Source organism: Carcharodon carcharias, chromosome 1 (assembly GCF_017639515.1).
Source record: "Carcharodon carcharias isolate sCarCar2 chromosome 1, sCarCar2.pri, whole genome shotgun sequence".
Classification (NCBI taxonomy): domain Eukaryota; kingdom Metazoa; phylum Chordata; class Chondrichthyes; order Lamniformes; family Lamnidae; genus Carcharodon; species Carcharodon carcharias.
Window position 1 is genome coordinate 199,269,424 of NC_054467.1, and position 24,518 is coordinate 199,293,941.

General features: G+C 49.0%; 1 protein-coding gene across 2 annotated transcripts in view; it reads right to left on the minus strand.

Annotated features, from left to right (window-relative positions):
• pdzd2 (PDZ domain containing 2) overlaps positions 1-24,518 on the minus strand; it is a 648,685-nt gene that overhangs the window by 425,647 nt on the left and 198,520 nt on the right. The gene's annotated exons all lie outside the window — the stretch shown is intronic.

Sequence of the window (24,518 nt, forward strand, 5' to 3'; positions counted from 1 at the left end):
AAGGTTCACCTTAACCTGCTATCCTCATTTTAACTGTCACTAAGTAATGCAGCAGGAGTTCACAAGGAGAAACTTTGATTTAAATGAAAACTTTCTCATTTTCATTAAAAATAAATATGTTGTGCATGCTGTACGATAAATAATACTGGCTTGGATCATTGGTTAAAGTCTGCAATAAAAACAGTAGTAAAACCTTCAGGTTTCAACTGGCTTTCATCTTGTGATTTATGGCATCCTCTGAAATTATTGAGTGTTACATTGTATATGTCAACATGTAACTAAATACATACACACATATGCACAAGTGGATTTCCCAGTAGCGTTTCAGTCTCTTTTCTACGGCAATTATTTGCTGGCAGAGCACACATATAGTTTCCACAGCAAACATTGTGCGCCATCGACTGTGCATATTACAGTGTAATGGAAGTGAGCCTGACAGAGTGGCTTGAAGACAGCCCTGGTGACTAGTTGTGGTGGGTGAGAGGCAGCTGCCTTTGGATTTACTTCTCTCAGTACTCATGGTACTGATGTCTGGTTAATTTTGCACAATGCCACCACAGCTTTGTGAGTTTCAAGTGCAAATATTATTTGATTCTCTCTTCCCAGGATCCTAACCCTTGTTGGGTAACATTTCCTGGGCTTTAGCAGCATCTAGCAGCTCATTCAAGTGATCAGCCTCATTATAATAATGTCAGGCTTGAGCCAATATTCCTGCTATTGCAATGAAGCTTGCCTCAGGTAGGGTGGGATATGGGTGCCACAGGACCAGGGAGCCCGCAAATGTGAAGCACAGGCTGGTTCCTTTTGGCCAACTGAATAAGGGATCCTTTTCTTTTAAAATTCATTTGTGACTATAATTGATCAGCCTTCAGCATTTATGTGACAGCAATAAGTCTAAATATGTCATATGACCCATTACCACATTATTTAAATATGCCTTCCTATATTCGGGCAGATGTGTTCTGGGGCAGTGCCAGTACCAGAGAGGCAGAACAGTCCAGGCCAAGGAGTTAGGAGCCAGTTGCAGCCAGTTTCTTGGAATCAAGAATCTTACAGCACTGAAGAATACCATTGGCTCAGTCATGCCTGTGCTGACTCTTTGAAAGAGCAGCCATGTTTAGTCCCACATCCCTGCTTTTTGTCAATAAATCTCCAAGTTCCTCATCCTCAAGTACTTGTTCAACCCCCTTTCAAAATTATTTATAGAAGTAATTTCTGAGACCTTTTCAGATAGAGCATTCCAGACCCGACAACTCTCAATAAAAAGCTTTCTCTTTAACTTCCCTCTAGATCTATTGTCAATAATTTTAAATCTATATGATCTCTAGTTATTCACCTACTTGCCAGAGGGACTAATTTTTCCTATATAAAAGCAAAATATTGCAGATGCTGGGAATCTGAAATCAAAACAGGAAAAGCTGGAAAATCTCAGCAGGTCTGGCAGCATCTGTGGAGAGAGAAACAGAGTTAATGTTTTGAGTCCTTATGACTTCTTATTTTTCTCACTGTCTCTATCAAACCTTGTATCATCTTGAAAGCCTTTATTAGGTCACCTCTTAACCTTCTATGTTCCAAGGAGAACAGTCCCAACTTTTCCAACCTCTCCTCATAACTGAAGTCATTCATCCCTGGTAACTTCCTGGTAAAATTTCTCTATACCCTTTCTAAGACTTTTACATCTTTCCTGAAGTGTGGTGCCCAGAATTGTCCATGATACGCTAGTTGAAGCCAAACCAGTGATTTATAAAGTTCTTGCATGATCTCTTTGCTTTTATATTCTATTTCTCTATTTATAAACCTAAATAACTCATATGTTATTCACATCACCTCATCAACTTGCCCTGTCGCCGTACCAAGCTTTATTTGACATAAATATTTCAAGCTCCTTTCGCTTGTTTACAAAACTTGAGGGAGGAACTAATCTACCTTCAAAGAAGCGCAGTCTGTATAATTTGTTCAATTTTATTTATGACTGGCAACTATTTCATATTACACTCCACAGTTATTCAGATCGAGGAAGTGCCTGTAAATGTTTTCAGGTACAATGAGAGAGCTGTAAATCTTCAAATCATTGGGTCAATTTCAAATTCTCAACAGGACAATTTCACAGAATCACAGAATTGTTACGATGCTGAAGGAGGCCATTCAGCCCATCATGTCTGCATCAGCTTTCAGAGCATTTTAATTTAGTGCCAATCTCCTGACTTTTCCCTGTAACCCTGCACATTGTTTCTATTTAAATAATCATCCAATGCCCCTTTGAATGCCTCAATCAAACCAATTTATGCCAGAATAAGCTTCAGCCATGGTAAGAAATACCAGGGGAAAAAGCATTGCTTATGTTAAAGTAGGTTACGTATCAGTATCTTAGTATTAGATGTTGACTGTTTATTAATTTTCATGGCAAGGGGCGAGATTGTGGGATTCCTATTGTAAAGTATATGTACACTCCCACTATTGGTCACTCACATCATGGGCGGGATCGTCCCAGATTTGCACTAAGTGTGGTAGTGGGCAGGTAAAGCGACATTTTACCCGCTGGCTGCAATGGCTGGTTTTTACGCTGTATCATCCCAATCCTGCCACATTATTTAAGCGTTCCCGGGAAACACGCCGTTTCCATGGTAGGCAGGCTCTCATTCGCCCGCCCGCCATCACCTCGCCACTTCATCACACCAGGCGCCATATTTAAAGTCCAGCCACGTGCACATATCTCTGTGCGTCCAGCCCATGACCACTGCAGGGAAGATGACCACAAAAGGCAAGAAGAGCGCAGTGCCCTGGTTTAGCAATGCGTCACAGGAATGCTGTTTGGATGTTGTGGAAGCCCACCGCGATGTTCTCTACCCCTGCTCTGGTCGCAGGATGGGCAGCCGCATAACCAATCAGGCTTGGGAGGCGGTGGCGGTGGTGGTCAGTGCCAATGCCCTGCAAAAGAGGACAGCCACCCAATGCCACTACAGGATGAATAGTCTCATCCGTTCCACCAGGGTGACTCACTCGTCTCATCACTCTCAACTCACACGCTCACAAACTCATCACACATCCACAGGGATCTCACGCTTCAAGGGACAACACCACTAACTCTCACACACACCCTCACATTCCCATCAGGCTCATATCCTCTGGAGCTCACATCCTCGTCCTGTCCATGGCTCCACTCACCACACAAACATTCCATGCAGTGCCATGTGTCCCGCTCACACTCTCTCCATCTGTTTTCAAGGAGAAGCCTGCTCACATCAGTAGGGAGAGGTCCCAGACCGGGGGTGGAGTGGCCCACATTAGGCCTCTCACTCACTTTAAGGAGCGTGCCATCGTGCTGACTGGTGAGAATATGGAACGTGCCTGTGGTGACAGTGACTGTGACAGTGAGATCGGCGGCGATCTCAGGATCCTGCACCACATCATTCCTCCCCGAACGCAACTGTGAGTGCTCTCTCTCCTGCTTTTGACTCTGCTGCCGTTCACTAATTATCTCTACTTTGGTTCGCAGGGAGCTCTGCCAAGCGACTGACACCCTCAGCCAGCCAGTCCCTCAGCTCCATCCACATTCTCATCTGCAGCCAAGAGAGCTCCTCCTACAGTGAAGAGGTGGAAATGAGCCACCTGAAAGACCTGTCACTGCAGAGGGAGAAGCCAGCCTACAAGTGATTCCGGAGGGAAAAGTGTGTGCGTGGCAGGGCCTTTCGTAGCTTCGTGCAAGCACGCTCACACACACGCAGATCCTTCATGTTTCACACTCATCTCAATGTCGTGAGCATTTTGAATACTGCCTGCTGGGGTTCACTTTCAGATGTGCATCTGAGCTGACCTGCATCTCCGCCCACCCACTGACTGCACTCCCATGCAGCACATGATCTTGCCCACCACGACTCTCGTTTCACTTTCAGTTTAGCAAGCATGGTCTGGTTTCACTGCATTGTGCGCTCCCCCATTTTTTCCCTCCCCCAGTCACCCATTTGCTCTCCCCAATCACAGTTGACCGCCGCCCCCCCAGCATCACCTTCCACCTCCCCTCCATTATCTACCAGCCACAGCCCTTTTCCTTCAGGGCTGTCCAGGTGAATGTGCACATTCCTTTCCCTCCCGAAAATCCCATCCCCATCCACATTCACCTCCTCCTTCCCACTCCCAGGGTCCATGTCTGCCTCCGAGTCCCCAGAAACCATGCTCGCTGTCTGTTCTATCTCTACCATCGAACACTCACCCTCCCACACTACTGCCTTACTCTGCCCTTGGTCATTCTCATCCTTCCTCCATACCACACCCATCCTCAGTTCATTCCCCAGGAGGCAGGCATGGACCTATCCAACCCCTCCTGTGCATGATCACCTGCACAGCATGCCCCCTGCACCCCATGCCCCCCACACACCCCTTCTTCTTCCCTGGAACCCTACCCCCCTCCACCCCAAGTCCTCCCACTCCCCCCCCAGACTCCTTTCTCCAGCCCCACTTCTTCCTCCACCCTTGCTCCCTCCACTCTCCACATCCCTTTCTCCCCCCTCGGGCACCCTCCCCTCTCTACACCCCATTCCCACACCCCCCAGACACCCTCCCCTCCCCCACCCATTCCCCTATACCTACTTCCCCAGTTGCCTTCATCTCCCCTGTTTCCCCCTCCTCCCACCCCCTGTTCTCCCTCCCCCCAACCTCCCCTAGTTCATCGCTAATTGCCCTCAGAAGGGTGGTGATGGGCCCACCTTCTTGAACCGCTGCAATCCATGTGGTGTAGGTACACCCACAGTGCTGTTAGGAAGGAAGTTCCAGGATTTTGACCCAGCAACAGTGAAGGAACAGCAATATATTCCCAAGTCAGGATGATGAATGACTTGAGGGGATCTTCCAGGTGGTGGTGTTCCATGTGTTTGCTTCCCTTGCCCTTCTAGATGGTAGTGGTCGTGGGTTTGGAAGTTGCTGTCAAAGAAGCCCTGGTGAATTCCTGCAGTGCATTTTGTAGATTGTACACACTACTGCTACTGTGCTTCAGTGGTGGAGGGAGTGAATGTTATGGATGTGGTGCCAATCAAGCGGGCTGCTTTGTTCTGGACAGTGTCAAACTTCTTGAATGTTATGAGAGCTGCACATATCCAGGCAAGTAGGGAGTATTCCATCACACTCCTGACTTATGCCTTGTAGATAGTGGACAAGCTTTGGGGAGTCAGGAGGTGAGTTACTCGTCACACGATTCCTAGCCTCCGACATGCTCTTGTAGCCACAATATTAAATGGCTAGTCCAGTTCAGTTTCTGGTCAATGGTAAGCCCAGGATGTTGATAGTGGGGGATTCAGTGACGGTAATGCCATTGAACATCAAGAGGTGATGGTTGGATTCTCTCATGTTGGAGATGGTCACTGCCTGACACTTGTGTGGCGCGAATATTACTTGCCACTTGTCAACCCAAATCTGGATACTGTCCAGGTCTTGTTGCATTTGGACATGGACTGTTGCATTTGGACGTGGACATAAAACAGCTCAATAGCACCAATCTGGATTAGATGGGTTGACTTTGATTGCTTTCTTCCAGATTCCTTGCAGGTTGTTTGGCTGACATGAGGTGGTCTCTCAGCACTTACAGTCTGTGGTTCTCTGGTTGAAACTTGCTTTTAATGTCTCTATTGGTGATTTTTTTCCCCTTTTCCTCTTGACAGGGGTTTCTCAAAGAAAGTGGGATACAGCAATGTGGGGAATAACCAGCTAGCTACTATAGCAGGATTACTGGACTCTTACAAAACACAGGAGAGAGAGGCTTCAGGTCTTTCCTCTTTTCAGGCTAGGAGCAGATCTACTGTACTATCCTCAAACAGAACCTGGTCACTTGGGCAGGAGCCAAACAAAACACCAACGCTAGGCAGTTCCCTCTTAAACCTGGTCTCCTTTCCAGCACCCTTCTGTCCAACCTGGCACACACTGTTCCAGAAGATAGCAACATTGTAGACTTTCTTCTTCCTGCTCAAATGAACATCTCTTTTACACTGCAGCCATGATAGTTTTTAAAGCCACAGTCCAAGAAACAATAAAAATATCATCTTTACATGACCTTAAGTTCAGCTCTTTTGTCGATGGTAGGACCTAAACTGAAATGAGGTCAGGAGCTGAGTGCTGCTGACAGATGCTGCTTAACTCAGCAACAATGAGCAGGTTATCGCTAAGTAAGTGTTATTTGATAGCACTGTCAATGACACCTTCCATCATTTTGCTGATGTTTGAGAGTAGACTGATGGCCACTAATTGTCTGAATTAGATTTGTCCTACTTTTTTTCGGATGAGGCCTTTCATTATCAGAGCTGGCACCTTACTGAACTTTCACCAGCCTAACCATATTTTGATATTGCAACTAGTTGCAGGGTGACAAATAATTGACAATGCCATGAGTAGCTTTGGTTAATATTGCCTGTCAAAAAATGACAGTAATACAAATTGGGTTATTGACCTCTTTCCTGTGCTCAAGTACTCACAAGGTGGGTAAAGAAATAACTAAATGCATAACCAAATGGGGTGCTGTAGTACAGTGGCTATGTTACTGGAATACTAATCCAGATGCCTGGATCTGGAGGCATGGGGCAGGATTTTCCCCTTGTCAGTTGGGCGGGGAGAGCAGGCCGGGAACAGCCGCAAGACTGACCGCCGCTTGTGATCCGGCTCCAACTGCGGTTTCACGCTGGCTGAACAATTAACAGCCAGCCAGTGTGGAGCGCACACTAAGGGCCTCAGCGCTCAAAGGGTGGGGGTGGGAGGAGTGCGAGTGCTGAAGAATGCGCATGCACAAGGCTGCTCGCACTGAAAGTTCCCTGAAGGCACAGAGCTGCCTCAGGGAGCTGACGAATTTTAAATACAAAAATAAACTTTCCACGAATGATAGAAACATGTCCCCACACGTGATTCAGTCATATGAAGAAGGACATGTAAAGATGGATGTTAAAATTTTTTTTACTGTTTTTTCAGTTACTGTTGGAAACCTCATCCTGTCCGTGGATGAGGTTTTGTGAAAAATTCAAAGGCCGCCTGGCCTATTCGTCTGCCCACCAACCAAACTATTGAACAGGCAGCAAAAAATGCAACTTAATTAATTGCTTAAGGGCCTTAATAGGCATTGTAATTGTCAGCGGGCACGCTGCCCCCTCCCACGTGCACCCACCGACTGAAAGATCACGAGAGCTCGCGATGACGTTGGGACACTCGGCTGACATCACCGCGCATTATTTCACTCCCGCTCGGGTCAGGCATGCGCCCGCCCACCCGTGGGACGAAAAATTCTGCCCATGAGTTCGAAACCCACCATGACAGCAAGGGAATTTAAATTCCAATAAATACATCTGGAATGAAAGGCTAGTATCAGTATTGGTGACCATGAAACTGCCACATTGTTGTAAAACCCCAATCTGGTTCACAAATCTCCTTTTGAGGGAAGGAAATCTTCTGTCCTTATCTGGTCTGACCTGGAGTGGTACATTTTGAACATACAGTAGTCCCTGAGCACCCATGTCCAGTGAACAAATAATATTAAAACAATGCAAATGTGTGCCACGTTACCCCAATGACACAGCATAGGCTTTTGGAGGTCACTCACATCTTGCTGTAATTGTCAGCGGGCACGCTGCCGCCTCCCACGCGCACCCACCGACTGAAAGAATTTTTCATCCCACGGGTGGGCGGGCACATGCCTGACCCGAACGGGAGTGAAATAGTGCGCGGTGATGTCGGCCGAGCGTCCCCATGATGGCTTTCTCACTTTTTGTGCTTTATCCCTAGGTCAGCAGAGATTGGGAGGCTATTTGATTAATGTAACTAAACCAAAATTAAGTTTTCAGGGTATTTTTGTGTTGTCCATTAACAATAACGAAGGTTATGAAACCAAAGGATTCACATGTGCTCCTATATATCTGTGCAGACTAAAACTATGGTTGTTGAATTTGGAGATGCATGTTTATAATGTGTGTCTCAGTATTAAAAGCTTAGGATGTTTAGTGTTAAGATTAGGTTCTAGTTCTATACTTCATTGCCTGGCTTTCCAGGACAGACCAGGCAGCAGAAAACACCACCATCATTGGAGGGGCAATGGAAGCCAGAATTGGAGGAATGTAGAGTTCTTCATAAGATCATATCCATAAGATCATAAGAAGGTTCTAAGGCTGCAGAAGGTTGCATAGGTATGGTGGGGTGAGGCCATCAAGGGATTTGAACAAAAGGATGAGAATTTTAAATTTGAGCTATTGCCAGCACGCAATGTAGGGCAGCAAGCACAGGGATGATAGATGAATAGAGATTGGTGTATGTCAGATTATGAGCAGCAGTGTTTTGGACAAGCTGAAATTTATGGAAATTGGAGTCTGGCCAGGAGACCATTGGAATAGTTCAGTCTATTCCAAAAGTAATTGGCTTTTTTAAAAAAAGTCATGGTTGAACTTTGCAACAAACTTAAAGGAGAATGCAAATCTCAAAGAACCATAGGGTTATTTTGTATAAGGTACAGATCGTGAACTTTCATTTCCCTTCCCAGGCCTGATGCAAACACTGGGAGGATGGTTTGCAGCAGTTTTCTGTTCTCATTTTTCTTCTGCTGCTAATTCAAAGGTGAAGATTGGCCCTCTGATGTCTACAAGGATTTTCATTTCAAAACAGAGAAGTTAAATAGGCAGTAAAGTGGCATTAAGATAAAAGAGTCATATGGACTCGAAACGTTAGCTGTATTCCTCTCTGCAGATACTGTCAGACCTGCTGAGTTTTTCCAGGTATTTTTGCTTTTGTAGTAAAGTGGCATTGTTGTCTTGAAACCCCGCTCCACAGAGTGCAGTCTGCAATCACAATGGCTCACATGCTGAGTTCACAAACTGCCAGAAAAAGGTACTGAAAAAGGAGGAAAAGCACTGGCGATCATTTGGCTTGAACCAGTCCCAGCTACCATCAAAATCCGCAACAGTGGTGTAAACGGGATTTTTAGAGAGAAAAAAATGAATGATAACTCCAGAAACCTTGACATATAAAAGGTTTAGGACTTGTACAGATAGTTTGGGAAAACCTTTTACAGTTGTATTCTCTTACGGTGATGTGAAATTTCGTTACACCCAAAATTTTCGTTATTCTTCTCAATATTATAAAGGTGAATTCAATACAAAGTATGGTATCTTGTGAAAGGAATTGGTTGATAATCCTAAGAGGGAATAATTATCTATGGAAGCACAGGTTGCATATGTCTGCCTCAGAACTCTTTCACTGCTGTTGCCATCTTGTTTGCAAAGAGCCAAAAATTTCCAATACTTGTGCCAACCTTCCTTAAATATATTGGGCCTGTAACAGTGTTAAGTTCCAATTGTTTTCCACTGTTTCTGGTCTGCAATATACCAGTCTTGCTCCAGTTCCTCATGCTTCTAAGGACACAACACTAAAATGCACAGAAACCCCATAAATTGGCATGAAATAGGATATGGAAAAAAGCTGTGTTAGACACAGTAGGGGGGCTACTCACAGGTTGAAGTTAAGGCACATTATTAAAGTAGCACGGAGAAAGTTTTAATCTATCATGTTAGACTCAACGGAAGCACTTCTGCCTCCTATTTATAAGGTTGTGGGTTCAAGACCCTATCCAGAACTTGATCGCAGGACCTAAGCTGACACTTCTGTGCATCCTGAGGAAATGCTGCAATTGAAGGTACTCATCTATTATTAAGGCCTCATCTACTTGCTCAGGGACATATGAACAATCCTATGGCATTAATTTTAAAAGATCAGGAATTCATTTGGTATTCTAGCCAAATTTATCACTCAACCAACATCATCAATACGGTGGGGAAGGCGGGCAGACAGCACGACCACCCAGAAACCACGGTGGCATAAAGTCGACATGCTCCAAGCTAACCCACCCTGCAGCCTTAAAGCACTGTAGGGCTGATTAACGAGGGCCAAGTGTGACTTCCAGGTCCCGCCCTCTGGAGCTGCCAGCCAATCCAACTGGCTGGCAGCTCCATCAGTCCCAGCAGTGGCAGGATACATCAGTGGCCACTGCTGCGACTGCTGGTAAAGAGGTGTCTCCAAGGCCTTGGATCGCTGGAGCAGGTAAGTCTGGAATCTTGGGCTGGGAGGGTTTGGGTAGGTTAGGAAGAGGGGAACTGGTGGGGGGAGGGGGTGGATTTAAGGGAGGGAGCAGGCTGGAAGGAAAGTGAAGTTCAACCTATGGGGGGGGATCTGTCTCACAATCGGCAAAGGCCAGCCCCTGAACAGTGACACCCCCTAGCCCTTCCTTCCCGCCCTTTAAACAATTAAGTTTATAAAATGGGCTTCAGGCTCTCACCCTGTTGCTCACACAAAAAGCATGGCAGCATATTATCCGGGTCAATAGGCTTGATAACAAGTCTAATTGACCACTAATTGTTCATCTAAATATGGCAGGCGGGCTGCCGATTTCAGCACCTGCCGGACCCCAGATTATGGGGATGAGCTCAGTGCCCACCCCATTTAGTGTGCAACCCCCCACCCCGTGGGAAACACACCTGTCAGGGGCACATAAAATTCAGCCCATTAACTGATTGTCTCATTGCAGCTCATGGAACCTTGCTATGTGCAAACTATCTGCTATCTTTGCTTATGTAACAGTCACCATACTTTGGAAGTAATTAAGCTTTGCACCCAATGGAGCAATTTGAGATGTCCTGTGGTTGTGAATGGCACTTTGACGTTCAGTTCTTCTGTAGTTGCATTGCAGGAGCATGGTATCCACAAATCAGCTCCCAAGCTATGATCCCTTCAGGAAAAGGCAGCTAGTTGTAGCAATGGAAATTCAGAGAAGCACTATGTGTAAAAATGACTTACAATTAACCCATACTGAATCAGACCTGGAAACACTTAAATGTTAGCAAAATGGAAAGTGTTTTATTCTCCATCTCTGACATCATTCATTTTATACAAAAAGAAACACCCAAGGGGATTTTTTTTAAAAAGAACTTGAACCAACATTCTATCAACCGTGAAGTAACCAGAAAACCAGAAAGCTGAAAATCTTAAGTTAAAATGGAAGACAAAATAGGAAATGCTGGAAAACTTCAAAATATTAGCAATTCTTTTCTCTTCAGTTGTTAATGGAACTGCTAAATATTTCTAAGCCACTTGCTGACATTATACAAAAAGAGCTTTATAATCCATGAGCTATATAGTTCCAGAATTTGCAAAATGGACATAAAGAAGGATTCTACAGCAATAGACTTACTCTAACCTTAGCCGATGGTGTTAATATCGACGGTGTTATCAAGACATTGGTATGCAAAGCTGTCGACGACCTCCAGAGTGAGGTTGTCAATGTTGATGGAAGGTGGAGTCTCTACCTCCAGGCCCATAATTTTGGTCTTCTGACACTTATTACCAGTCCAAACTCCTCGAAGCCAAGGAGAACTGATCTACAAGCTGTTCAGTATCAGATGCAACTGTCATGTCAAAGTTGAGAAGTTGAGTGTGGACCAACAATGAACTAACCCAAAATACAAAGCTCCTTGATGTACCAGGCATGTGTTCTCAGCACTTTCCTTTACAGTAATGAAGCATGGATGGCTTACACAAGCTAAGAGAAACAGTTGAGCGGCTTCCATCTCCGCTGCCTCAGATGAATACTGGGCACCTTTTGGCAAGACAGAGTGCCAAATATGGAAGTACACCAGTGTGCAGGGATCCCCAGCATGCTTGCCCTCCTGAGCCAGCCAACACACTCACGCGAGCCAAATGCATGATGGCTGCAACCCCAAAGATATGGCAAGCTTGCTATCAGCAGGAGACCAACAAGTCACCTACATCTGAAATACAAGGATGTCTGCAAGTTTCAAGTTGACTAGGATTGGAGTTGATGCATGGGAAGTCCTCACTGCTGATCGGAATACTTGGAGACAAGCAATCAGGAAGGGTGTGGAAAAAGCAGCGGGCAAGAGAAAAGACCAGATGGCAGAAAAGAGAGCCCGCCAGAAAGAAAGAAACATCAGTCAACCTTGGGCTAATGCTATTCCTCTGTGCCAGCTACAGAAGGGACTGCCACTCATGAATTGGTCTTTCCAGCCACAACAGAAGATGTTCAATCCAGAAGTGGCATACATCCTGGGTGCAGTTAGTCGTCTCCTAAGATGGATGAATGTCTAACTAATTAACTAACAATAAAGAGCTGTGATGTGTGCTTACTTTTTAAGAACTTTTAGAATCTTGCTTTATAGCGTACATGTTAAAGGAGCAGGATTAGGCCATTCAGCCAACTGAGCCGGCTCCATCACTTAATCAGATCATGACTGACACTTACTTAAAAGCAAATGGTTATCAATAGCAATCAAAGAGTTAATTAAGGCGGGAATAAAATAGTCTTGCTTTTCTTCAGGTTGGCATTGTTCCAAGAATAAGAAATTGCCCAATGTCTGTTAACACCTGATAAAAATAATTGCTGCATAAACATTTGTGAATGGAAACATTCAGCACTTTCTTATGAGTGTTTTCCTGTACTGTACAACCACAGTTCACCTGGGTGATGTTACTAATAAAGAAGTGTTTGTTATACAGGCAGCTTAGTTAATCAGCAGTAAACCATTTCCCTCAAAGAACCAATTCTCCCAGGATGGTGGAGCTGAATTAGGGTTGTGTTTGTGAACATAATTAGCTCTTTGGAATAAGCTTTAATAATAGTCATGTAATGGGAAGAGAATGATGGGATTTTTCTTACCCTTTCTTATATATAAATACAGATTATATATATTTACACTATTTGGAACACAAGATGGAGCAATTGTACCTGCAAGTACCTCTATGGATCTAGCTAATGCTGTTCTTTACTTAATCACCAGGAGGCATGCTTGAGTGATGTAGAAAAAAATTGATTCTGTGGCTCGTTTTTTCTCTCTCCCTCCCTCCAGCAATCCAATTTTGCCTCAAATCACCTCCAGTGTAAGCCAATGTCTAAATGTCATTCGAAACTAGATTCAAACTCAGGTACGTCAGCTAAGACTCTAAAACACACATTGTGTATAGCCATCTATGGGTCCACTGTCAACAATCCCTTAGAGTAACAGAACTAGCCATACACAGGTCATCACAGATGTCCCAAAATTGTAAAGAGGAAAGTAAAGCATTGCCAGGGACAGACCAGGGGCCGCTACAGGTCAGTGACCACAGGGGAGATGTGTGAATTGGACTTAGTGCAGGTCAGAATTCAGGCAGCAGCGTTTTGGATGAGTTCAAGCCTGTGAAGGGTTGAAGATGAAAGGCCAGCTAGGACAACACTGGAATAGTCAAGTCTACCAGATAACAAAGGCATGGATGAGGATTTCAGCAGCAGATGAACTAAGATAGGGGCAGACCCAGGCAATGTTACAGAGGTGGAAGTAGGTGATCTTGGAGATGGAGTGGATATGGGATCAGAATCACAGCTCAGTGATTCAATGCAACACCAATCTTGCAAATGGTTTGGTTCCAGCTCATCCAACAGTGTGACAAATCAGAGGTGGTGGAGGGGTCGAGAGTGGCAGCTTTAAGGACTTCCTCCAGCCTGGAAAGAGCTATCTCTTCAGACTCTAACATAGAGTGGACGTAGGGGAAATCAAAGCAAGAAACCCATGATTCATTTCCCTTCCTTTTTCAATTTTTAAAGTCTCCACCCACCCTAGCAATCCTGAACATCACTTGTATACAAGTATTCATTACGTCCGGCATTATTATGGTGGTAATGATGGAAAATGCAATGTTTTTACCATCTTATTTGTTATATTCAAGCATTTCTGGATGGATGCATTCATGGTCTGGCAGAAGGTCAGTAAAGAGATCCAGCAGTCAAATGACCATCCAATTTCCTGCTCCTGCCTGAATTGCATTAAGAACCCGAGAAACATTATTGAAACAGATCCCTTCACTAATTCCAATTTGGCTTTCATGGGGCTTTGGACTTCATCCCATGTGCACCAACAAAAAATATACAAACAAATCTGGCGTCACAAGTTGTATGATCATATTACTAACAAAAAACAAACAGCTGAAAATACCGCAAGTCTGAAACAACAACTTGAATCACTAGAAATACACAGCTGATCAGTCATCATCCATAGAGACAACAGAGAAATTGACTTTTTCAGCTGGACCCTTCCTCCGAACCCCTGCTAGCTGAGAATGTAAATACATCACACAAAATGAGATGGTCATTCAGGTCAACAAAATTCAAGCTTCTTTCTTGGACCATGGTAAGTTGGATGACTTCAGTCGGTACATCAGTTGTGATGCTACCACTGTAAAATCAGACAAAGAAAAGAAAACGCAAAGTACCAGAATTAACAGTATTTACCCCCTCCCTTTCCCTCCATAGTGCAATGAAATTCTGCCCTGTAGCTAATGTCAGACGAATCTTGCGTATCATTAAGTAATAGCTGCAGCGTGCACCATATTAACCATCTTAATCTGTGATTTTTTTTTTGTTTATCTCTTTTGGTTTTCAGGGTCCAGTAAATTACTAAATACAGCTGCATTTGAGCTCCTCCAAGTGGCTAACATCGGTACTGGACTAGATATATACTGACAATATGGACTGACCAGCATTGGGACTGGCTGGAAAAGGGACTGACCAACATTGGACTAGCCAACATAAGGATAGGCCAACATATGAACTATGGGGAGGATTTTCCCCATGTCGGGCGGGGCATGCGGGAGCGTGCGTGGGCAGTCATGGATCTGATTGCCACTGGCCGCCATTTTACACGGGCAGCCCAATGAATACCCGCCCAGTGTGTTTGGCGATTCCCAGGGATGGCAGGAGTAGATGGGCGGGGGCGGATCGGCAATTGTCGACGGGTCGAATGGCGGCCTGTTTAAAGGTCAAGCTGCAGCCTCAGCAAGGCTGCTGTATATGGCCAGAGGTCAGGGCCAAGGCACATCGAGGCTAGCCATGCAGGAGGGTAGGGAGGGTGGTCACTGTGAGCCCAGGTTTTCAGACAGGTACCTTGATGCCCTCCTCAAGGAGGTGGCAGCATGGCGGGATGTGCTTGTCCCCAAGGACAGGAGGAGGAGGCCACCCCACTTGGTCAAGCGTGCATGAGGGGGTAGCGGAGGTTGTGAGCTCCCGCGACATGGTGCGGCGCTCATGGACCCAGGGCTGCAAGCACCTCAACGATCTGCTGTGCGCAGGAAGGGTGAGTAGCATGTTGGCATCGTTCACTTCACCCACCCCACTGGTGCCTCAGCCATGTCTGAGTGGCCTGAATGCAATGAGTCATTGATGGCATGTGTCCTTCACTGGGTGGCGCAGCAGATATTCCCTATGCATTGGTCAGCCTGAGAGGGTGATGAGATGGGTTCTGTACCCGCAGCATGTGATGGACTGAGACCCACATGACTGTGGTGGGGGCAATGTGAAGGATCTGCACCCAGGCGCAGTGCTCGAACTCCGGGACATGTCGAAGCCAGGGTGATGACATGGTGGGAGGGGATGTTCATGGTGGCATGGCACAGATGGATCTGCTGCCCTTTGTGCTCCACGTCATTGTGCATCCTTGCAACGGCAGTTACAACTGTGTGCTCCCAACTGTGATGAAGGCAGCATGTGGCCAAGGGGGGCTGAAGGACACACCTGGCAGATTTGTGTGAGTGCTGGCCAGCAGCGGGGGAAGGATGCACTGCACCCCTGCAATGGGCAACTGGGCTTGGGGTGAGCCAGACGCCAGGAGATTGACGGTACAAGTATCACTTATCAATGATACTTTTATCATTTCCAGGAGAAGAATTTTCATAACAACACTGAGCATCTGAGGACTGGCGGTGGACCAGGCCAGATTTTGCTGCTTAGCCATTTTGAGCAGGAGGCCCTCGACCTGGAGAGACACCACACGCCCAGGTCCACTGGAGCCGGAGAGGCTGGGGTTCCACAGGCAGGTATGTGTGACCAGCACTTACATCACTAGTAGTCTCCCAACAGCCATGGCAGTGCTGATTGTTGAGTGAGTGGCGTAACCAACATGGCTTGCCTAGTGTGTGTGGAATGATGAGCGCATGATGATTCAGGGGACAGGCATTTACATTGACATTGCCCGCAGGTTGACTTATCGAATTTCCTTACTCTTCCTTTCAGCATCAGCGGCGCAGGGCTGGGACCCGGAGCAACAGGGGCTCCTCTGACACCTGAGGGCCATGAAGTTGCACCATTAGATGCGTCACACCATCTCTTCCAGGCAGGCACCAGCGCAGATACTGGCACCTCAGTGGGCATCATATCTTTGGCTAGCATCCCGGGTCACAGCGGTGAAGACATTTCACAGTTGCTGGCGGAGACAGAGAGTGCCAATGGCGCCAGCAGTCAGGGGACTACAGGGGCCCAGGCACATGCTCAGTCCATCGCTGATGATGAGCCTCTGGAGTCGTTGGCGATGCAGCCAACTGATGAAATGTGGCCGGGTGTGCGGGATCATCTGGTGGAGATACATGAGGCTGTGCTTTGCTTGGTGTCAGTGGTGGAGGAATCTACGTGGACCGTAGCCGATGCATTGAGCCTCATGGCTGAGCGCCAAGCTTCCTCCATGGAGGGAGTGGTGACTCTCATGGAGAAGCAGCTCCAGGGATAGGATCAGAGGTTCCTGGGGTTGCGCTCGAACCTGCAATCCCTCACAGTGGCATTGACCTCATGTGGTCAGTGCCTGTGTGGGCTGTGGCTTGGGCACCAGGTATCTCACTTCGGTGCCCATCAATCTACACTGAACGGACCTCACGTCGGTGAAGCAGCTGCCTATCGTCTCTGCTGGCGCCTCTTAGGGTGCTCCGGTTGAGGCCGGCAGCTCCTCCACCCCTCTGCCAGTGAACACGGCACCCAATGAGGCTGCAACAACTGGGGAGATGCCAGCTGTGCCACTGACAGCTCACTCCCAGGCAGGGCCAGCACAAGCTCAACGGACCAGAGGATGTCCTCCAAAGTCATCGAGGCCAACAGGACATCAGAGAGAGCAGGCTGTCTCAGATGCCAGTGCCAGCAAGGGGGCACCACAAAGACGTAGCACCCACAAACATAAAATGAAGGCAGCTTAGGCACACCACGGGTTCATCAGTGGTGGTTTTTGGTTGCCCCCCACCCCCCCCCTGGAATTCCTTCTGATTGTCTGTGAAGTGTGACACCATTTTATTTCCGTTATGTCAAGAGACTTTTGTCACAGCATTAAATTTCTAAAATGGCTGGGGGCGCCTCTTTTCTTGGGCAGGTGCATAGATTCCTGACTTTTGATGAGTGACTTGTGTGTCATTTACATTTATTGGCTGGGCCCACCGCCAATTCTCCTATCCAGACAGATTTGCACTAAGGTCTCCAGGATGGAGGCTACAGGCCAGGCCTGTGTTGGAGATCCATATGTGCTGTGCTAGCTAAAGGTTCCTTGAATTAGAGCATCCCAGGTGTCCCTCCCTCCCTGGAGCATGCCTGGGTCAGCGTGTACCCCCTCATCACTTCCCTGTGCATGCTCATCCTCGGACTCACTGCTGGACTCATCGTATTCAGCCGCAACCACTCTGTCTACATTTTCCTCGTCCACAGCATCCCCCCTTTGCAGCTTAAGATTGTGGAGAGTACAGCATGCAACCACTATCAGCAACATTCGATCTGGGGGATACTGCAGTGCGCCCCCAGAATAGCCAAGGCATCTGAAGCGCATTTTGAGAAGACCAATGGCTCTCTCCACTACAGCTGTTATGGAGCAGTGACTTCTATTATACCACTGCTCAGCATCTGTTCTTGGATGGTGGAGAGGCGTCATGAGCCACCTTCTGAGGGGATAGCCCTTGTCACCCAGCAGCCATCCATCAAGCCAGGCTGGAGCACTGAAGAGCCCCGGCACCTGGGAATATCTGAGGATGTAGGCGTCGTGGGATCTGCCTGGGTACCTTGCACAGACTTGTAGAATCTGCATCCTGTGATCACACACTATCTGCACGTTCATGGAGTGGAAGCCCTTCCTGTTGATGAAGGCACCGGGCTCACCTGCTGGTGCCTGGATGGCCACATGTGTGCAGTCTATAGCACCCTGGACATGGGTAAGCAGCAATGGCCGTGAAGCCTCTGGCTCGCTGTGTCTGGTTGGCTTCGTCCCAATGGTAGTGGATGAAGGTCAATGCTCGACTGAACAGAGCTTGACACAAGTGTGGACAGCCAGTTGGGAGACACCGAAGAGAACACCCACCAATCCTTGGAAAGAGCTAGAGGCATAGAAGTTGAGGGAAGCTGTGACCTTTAGAACCACGGGCATGGGGTGTCCACCCACACAGTTAGCTGAGATCTCTGGACCAATCATCTGACAGATATAGTTGACTGTCTCCCTTAAGAGACGGAGCCTCCTTCGGCACTGCACCTCAGTCATATTGAGGTAGCTGCTTCGCTGCCTGTATACCCTGGCAGCAGGGTAGTGACATCTTCTGTGGCCCCTTCCACGTTGGACTACCTCTTGGCCCTGCGCCCCTTGTGCCTGTGTCGGTACTTCCAAAAGTGGTTCCCCTGGAGGCTGAATGTGCACTCCTGACCTCCTCCCAATTCTAACCCTCCCTTCTTCCTCAGAGGAGGTGCCTCCAGTGGAGATCACCTCACATTCCCAGACTCAGGGAGGCTTCCTGAAAACTCCCAAAACAAATCCTCACCAAAAAGCACTGACCTGAAGGTTATGAATCCAGTCCAAGCAGCTGCTATGTGTTTGCAACTTTCCCACCTCACACAGGCAAGTTTCACTAACAGTTGAGCAGTAACTTTTAAATGTCTGGATTCGGGAACCCACTGCGCCCTCTTCTCCTGCCCGTGGATGAGCTTCATGCTTATTTCTGATACCCGCCTGCCCGTTGCGCCCATGCAATGAGCCGATGATTGCACGGGTGCCTTAAAATCCAGTTTAATTGGAGCCTCAAGGGCCTTAAGTGGCCTGTTAATTAATGGCGGTCACACAATGGACATCGTCACGCACCCACCCACCGAAATATCGCGACGGCGCGCGGTGACATCGGGACGCATACCTGACATTACCGCACGTCACTTTGCACATCGGTGTGCGGGTCCCACCCTCCCACATGCTGACAGAAAAATTCTGCCCTGTGTAACATAAATACTAACTAACATTGGCGCCAGCTAACGTGGTTACTGGTTAAGGTAACAACAGCTAAAATATGTACCCGCTAACAGAGATGTTGGCTGCCATAGCTGCTGGCTGGCATGGGTACTGGCTAACATAGCTAACATAAAACATAACTAGCTAACATAAAAGATAGTGGTTTACATAAGGACTGGCTAACATAGAAACTGACCAACATCAATATCAGGTAACACACAAAACTGTCTGACAGATACCAGTTAACATTGATGTTGGCTGGTGTGGGTGCTGATGAACATGGATACAAGCTAACATGCACATTAGGAAATATTCTGTTCGGGAGGAAGTTTGGCAGCAGGCGCAGAAGTGGGAGTGATGTCTGCTGGGGTGGGGAGGCGTCCATGCCTGACCTTGCACTGTTCAGCTCATTAAACATGCATCCACAAGGAGCTCGTCAATTCTCACAGTGGGGCAGGCAGGTAGCTCGTGGGATCTAAGGTCCAGGCACCATGTTTAAAGGGCATCTGGACAGCCTGCACTATCCCTTCACCTTTATTACGCCGAGTCGCTCTCAAGCGAGGCGGTGGATCCCCTGGTGCCCTCCACTGACTCCCCCCTCATCCCCCCAAGGGAACTCCGGGACTTTTTGGCGAGTCATCGCGGTCGCCGAGACAGGGTTCAGTTGGTCTTGGACTGGTGGCATTCATTTCCGCTGGTGTTTTGGTCCACTCGCGAGGCTCTCAAGGCTCCCGAGTTGGATAGGAACGCGCGGCGGAGGGTTCAAACGTTTCTCGCTCGGCTCCTGAAGGAGTGGAAGGACTAAAAAATCCTCTTCCTTTTTATTTAAGGTGAAGGTTTGATGTACCTTTTGACAATGAAGACAACTATAGCCAGCCTCAACATCCGCGGCCGCAGGGGTGCACAGCGCAGGTTCCAGAACTTCTCGGTCCTCAGGGACGGGAAGTATGCGTTGTGCTTCCTGCAAGAAACCCATACCGTTCCGGGAGTCAAAGCCACGTGGCTCCTGGAGTGGCGAGGGGGGGTCTACATGAGTCACCTAGCCTCCAATTCGGGCAGGGTGGCTATCTTGTTGGCCCTGCATTTTCAGCCGGAGATCTTGGGGGTCAAGGAGCCGGTGCCAGGCCAGTTGCTGCACCTGACTGTGCGTCTGGGGGGGCGGTGCTTCACTTTGTGAATGTGTACGCTCCCCTGGGCACGCAGCAGCAAGCGAGCTTCTTTGAAGAAGTGTCCACACATCTCGGCTCCATCGACGCTGGCGAGTGCATCGTCCTCGGGGGGATTTCAATTGCACCCTCGGGGTCCGGGACCGTCACGGTACCCCGCACTGCACGCGAGGTGTCAGTAAGTTGCGGGACCTGGTCAGGTCCTTCGACTTGGTGGACGTCTGGCGAAATCTCCATCCTGACTCCAGCGTGTTCACCTTTGTGTCACCTGGAGTCGGAGCGTCCAGACTCGACTGCCTTTACGTTTCAAAGGCGTACGTGTCCTGCGCTCCGGCTGCTTCTATACAGCAGGTTCTGTGCACGGACCACCGTCTGGTGTGGGCGGAGCTCACTTCGGTCTGCACTCGGACGGGGTCCGCGTACTGGCATTTTAATAACCTGTTGTTGGAAGAACAGCGGTTCCTGGACTCGTTCCGTCGCTTCTGGGCCGGCTGGAGAAGGAAGCGGGGAGGCTTCCCCTCCTTGAGGCTATGGTGGGACCTGGGCAAGACTCATGTCCGAGTTTTCTGTCAAGAGTACGCGAAGGGGTCGACAAAGAGACGCAAATCCAGGGTCGAGGAGTTGGAGAAGGAGATGCTCGACCTGGAGGCACGTCTCCGTCAGCCTGATGCGGACCTGGCCCTGCGGTCGGTGTACGATGAGAAGAAGGGCGCGCTGCGGGACCTGCAACTGGTCGGGTCTCGGGGCGCATTCGTGAGGTCGCGGATCCGGTTCCTCAAGGAGATGGACCGCGGCTCCCCCTTCTTCTACTCGCTGGAAAAAAGGCACGGGGTCTGTCAGCAGCTCTTTACGCTGCTGACCGACGATGGATCCCTTGTCTCGGATCCGGAGGGCATCAGGGCCATCGCCCGAGATTACTACACTGCCCTGTTCTCTCCGGATCCGTCCAGCGAAGACACTTGCAGAGTTTTGTGGGAGGACCTGCCGCAGGTCAGCCCGGAGTGCGCCGGAAAGCTTGACTCCCCTATAAGTCTGGGGGAGCTGACCGGCGCACTCGACGGTCTTTCTAGGGGCAAATCCCCGGGACTAGACGGGCTGACCGTGGAGTTCTTCAGGGCATTCTGGGACGTCTTGGGGAGCGACTTCGCGGGGGTACTGGGGGAGAGCATTGCTACCGGGGAGATGCCCCTTTCGTGGCGCAGGGCTGTGATTGCCCTGCTGCCAAAGAAGGGGGATCTCCGCCTTCTTAAAAACTAACGCCCGGTCTCCCTCCTCAGCACGGACTACAAAATCTTCGCCCGAGCCATGTCTTCTCGGCTCGGCACCGTGCTGGACCACATGATCCACCCTGACCAGTCCTACACCGTCCCGGACCGAACCATTTATGATAACATCCATCTGGTCCGGGACATCATCCACCATTCCCAGAGGGCTGGTCTGTCGAGCGCCTTCCTGTCTCTTGATCAGGAGAAGGCGTTCGAAAGGGTGGATCACGGATACTTACTCGGAACTCTGCGAGCGTTCGGGTTCGGGATGCATTTTGTCGCCCGGATCCGACTTCTGTACACCGCCGCGGAGTGTCTAGTGAAGGTTAACGGGTCCCTGACGGCGCCCATTCACTTTGGGAGAGGGGTACGTCAGGGCTGCCCCCTGTCTGGCCAGTTGTATTCTATTTGCGTGGAGCCTTTCCTGCGCCTCTTGCGGAGGAGGTTGTCGGGATTGGTTCTGCGCGGGCCGGGCATCGGGGTGGTCCTTTCGGCTTAAGCTGATGACGTGCTCCTTATGTTTAGTGACCCGGCTGACCTGCGGAGGATGTGCAAGTGCCAGGAGGTCTACTCTGCCGCTTCTTCTGCCAGGATCAACTGGGGAAAATGTTCTGGACTCCTGGTCGGTCAGTGGCAAATGGATCCCCTACCCGAGGAGCTCAGGCCTTTCACCTGGAGCAGGACCAGCCTCCTCTACCTGGGGGTCCATCTCTGCCCTGCTGAGGAATCCTGGCCGGCAAACTGGCAGGAACTGGAGACGAAAGTCACCGCTCGCCTGCGGCGCTGGACAGGACTGTTCCGAGTGCTATCTTACCGAGGTCGAGTTCTGGTCATAAACCAGCTGATCGCCGCCATGTTGTGGTATCGGCTGATCACTTTGACCCCTCCCCAGGACTTTGTCACAAGAATCCAGAGATTGTTAGTCGACTTCTTCTGGGACAAAAGATTGCACTGGGTCGCTGCCGAGGTTCTGAGTCTCCCGCTTAGGGAGGGTGGTCAGGCGCTAGTGTGCCTACGCACACAGGCGGCGACTTACCGCCTTCAGACCCTGCAGCGATACCTCTACGTCGAGCCTCCTCCTAGATGGTGTGCCCTGACGACGTATTTCTTCCGTCAGGTGCACGGCCTGAATTATGACGTGCAGCTCCTGTTTATAGAACAGATGGGCCTCGGTGGCTCCTTGCAGGCGTTGCCCGTCTTTTACCAGGACCTGATCAAAGTCTGGAAAGTGGTTGCTTCGCAACGCAGCTCTCCCCTGTCAGGAGTAGCGGCTATCGTCAGAGAGCCGCTGCTCAGGAATCCGCCCCTCCATCCTTTTCAGTGGTTGGCGGAGAGGAGGGCTGTGGCCGCAGGGGTGACCAGGATCGGGGACGTGCTGGGTGGCGGAGGACTGGGCTGGATGCTCCCACAGGAGTTGGCGTGTCGCGCGTCTGTGAGTGTCCAGTTCGCAGCCGATGCCATCCAAGACCTAAGGACGGTCGTGCTCAGACCCGATGTAATTTTAGGTCTTGAGGTGGCCCAGGTGCGCGGTGGTCTTCCGTCTGAACGTTCCCCTGTTCGGACAGAATTCCACATTGGCCCCAAGCCCCGAACCCTCCCTCGGGTGCTGGTGCCCCGCAATATGAGCCGCCTCGGGGACATGCCCTCTGTGCCTTTTGGCACGGCAAAGAGGGGATTTTTGTATGGACTGCTGCTGCACACCTTCCATTTTCTCGCCCTTGTCCGCCGCCCGGACACGCCCTGGCGTGCCTTGTTGCCGTCCGGCGGCGGAGGCCCCCGATGGGAGGCCCTCTACGGAGGTGTCCTCCCCCTTTCTATCGGGGACCTGGGTTGGAGGGTGTTGCATGAAGCAGTCTCGTATAATAAGAGGATGCATAGGTTCACGGACTCTCAGGACACATGCCCTTTTTGCGGTCTTGTGGAGTCCGTGGACCATGTATATATAGGGTGTTGTAGGCTGCACTCCCTTTTTAGTTATTTGAAAAACCTTTTATTGATGTTTTGCTTGCACTTCAGCCCCACGCTCCTGATCTACGGGCACCCGGTGCGGAAGGGGGTCGGGAAGGAGGAGAACCTCCTCGTGAACCTGCTCCTGGGCCTGGCCAAGTTGGCCATTAACAGGTCCAGACAGTGGGCGATCGACGGGGGAGTCCTGCCCGATTGTTTGTCCCTCTTCCGCGGCTACGTTCGCTGCCGGATGTCCCTGGAGAGGGAGCACGCGGTGTCTGCTGACATGCTCGAGGCTTTCCGTGCTCGGTGGGCACCGCGGGGACTGGGGTGTTTTGTTGACCCCTTTAATCACATTTTGATTTAAAGTTTGTAAGGTTCCTTTAAATTTTTGTCCTTGGTTTTACAGCTGACCTGAATTAGGGGCTGTGCCTGATTTATCCCAATTTTGTTGATTTGGTTTAATTGTTTTCATTTAAAAGATTATCCTTTCACCTTTGCCGTCCACTGCTCCACCCTTCTCCGCTAACCCTTCCTCCCTTCCTGGGTTAGCCTCCACACAACTTGCACTGCCACCACCCAGTCTCAAGCATAGGCTGGCATTTACAGACACTCCCCAAAGAAGACAATGCAGCGGCTACTCACCAGTAATCATTGAAGAAGTCTACATCACCAGGTGCACGCCACTTACATGCAGTTGTAAAAGCGAACGTCCTAATTTCTCACTGGCAGGGAACTTAATTTGGAGGAGGACCTTAATTCTGCTGAGCTGACCTTTTAATGAACATGATTGACATGGAAATGCATGCAAAAGGGCTTCCCGACACTGATTGTCGGGAAGGTCAACCCGCATTTAAATTCCCAAGAACATAATCGCCACAGTTCATCTTGCCATTGGACAACTGATTTTTGGCTTCATGCCAAATTAAGATTCCCCCACCTGCCAAGCTTCCTGCTGTTGGCAGGACCAGAAGATTCCACTCAAAATGTCTAACATATGTACTCACTAACCAATATACTGGCTAACATGTGTGCACCCACTGCAGGCACTCAGGGTTATTTGCTGAGTGAGGACA